This window comes from Artibeus jamaicensis, unplaced genomic scaffold, assembly GCF_021234435.1.
Source record: "Artibeus jamaicensis isolate MK-2021 breed Jamaican fruit bat unplaced genomic scaffold, CSHL_Jam_final scaffold_1283, whole genome shotgun sequence".
NCBI classification, from domain to species: Eukaryota; Metazoa; Chordata; class Mammalia; order Chiroptera; family Phyllostomidae; genus Artibeus; species Artibeus jamaicensis.
The window spans coordinates 11,771,824-11,773,361 of record NW_026522028.1 but is presented as its reverse complement, the minus strand read 5'-3'; the positions used below and the strand labels follow the sequence as shown (position 1 = coordinate 11,773,361).

Sequence of the window (1,538 nt, the reverse complement as noted above, 5' to 3'; positions counted from 1 at the left end):
TCTTGATAAAAAGCTTCACGTGGGTAGAATGAGGGGGTTGTGAGGTTAATGGAATAACTAGGGTGAAATTTAGAGGGTGGGAAGCAGTCATGAATTGCAAGCCCCCAGAAGTGATGTTATTGTTTGGTCTCTGCATTCTCAAGATCTGAAACAAGAAAGTCAGATGCCACTTCAATTCTACATGGTTTTCTGAGGCTTAGCAAGTGAGTTATGGAAGTGACAGAACATTATTTACAAGGTATAAGATTGTCTACCTAAAAATATAAAGCAGATACTTACCTGGCAGGGGAGATACCATGATCACGAAGGTGGTTTTCCCAGGGCGAGGCTTATCCATTGCACTCCAGATGTGCTGACCCCTGCAATTTCCCCAAATGTGGGGGAAAAGGAGAAGGATTTACAGGAACTAGTATAAAGGACACATGGGCAACAACTAAGGGTGGTAGAAATGGGAGGGAGGTGGGGAGCACTGGGGGGTGAGCTGGGATGGGAGAAATAGACAGAAAACTGTACCTGAACAACAATTCAATTTAAAAAATAAATTATTGAAAAAAATAAAAATATGAAGCAAACTGAAAAACTTGGAACTTCTAAGAGAACTCAGTGAGGTAACAGATTAAGATAAACTTGCAAAAATTATTAGTTTACTAAATAATTTACTAATTAGTTTACAATGCACACAAATATACAAATCAGAAAATGCAATGGGTATTAACTATCCAGGTATAAATTTAAGAAGAATATGCAAGGTATGTATGAATACAACTAACGTTTGCTGAAGGACAAGAAAGGAGATATGAATAATGGGAAAATAGGTGATACTCTTGGATGGGGGTGCTCAATATTGTACAGAAGACTGCCATTTTTTATACAAATTCAGAACAATCTAGATAAAAATGTCGATAAGACTTTTTCAATAACTTGTTCTATATAACACTGATATTAAAGATTTGGAAAAGTAAATTCACAAGAATAGTAAATAAACTTTGAAAAGGAATTATGATGGAAGAGTTGACATGCCACATTTTGACCAGATATAAAATTTTACTTCTATATACTATCAGTATCATTTTATGTCAGAGAGGAAAAACACTTTTTTAGTCCAAATTGCCAGCCATTTGGGGCTAAAAGATATTTTATGTAAAATCTTTAAGCCCTGTCTCAGTGGCTCAATTGGTTAGAGCATTGTCATGATACACCAAGGTCACGGTTTCAATCCCCAGTCAGGGCACAAACAAGAAGCAACCAAATAAATGCATAAATAAGTGGACCAACAAATCCATATTTTCTCTAACTCTTTCTTTCTTCCTCTCAGATTAATAAAAAGTCTTAAAGTCTTCTTTAAGATTTCATTTCATTGGGGATTGACTGTGGGAGCAGGGGGCGGGGGACAGGGGAGAACAATGGAGAAAAAAGGTGGGACAATTTCATTGAGACAAAATTATGAACAAAGAAGATATAGGAGATTATTTTAGAAATTTGATGCCCTGGCTGGTGTGGCTCAGTGGATTGAGTGCTGGCCTGTGAACTGAAAGGTC

The 1,538-nt window shown here is 36.8% G+C and overlaps 1 pseudogene; it reads left to right on the top strand.

Annotated features, from left to right (window-relative positions):
• The first annotated feature begins 271 nt into the window (after nucleotides 1–271).
• On the top strand, nucleotides 272–401 carry LOC119047529 (uncharacterized; annotated as a pseudogene).
• The last annotated feature ends 1,137 nt before the right edge of the window (nucleotides 402–1,538 follow it).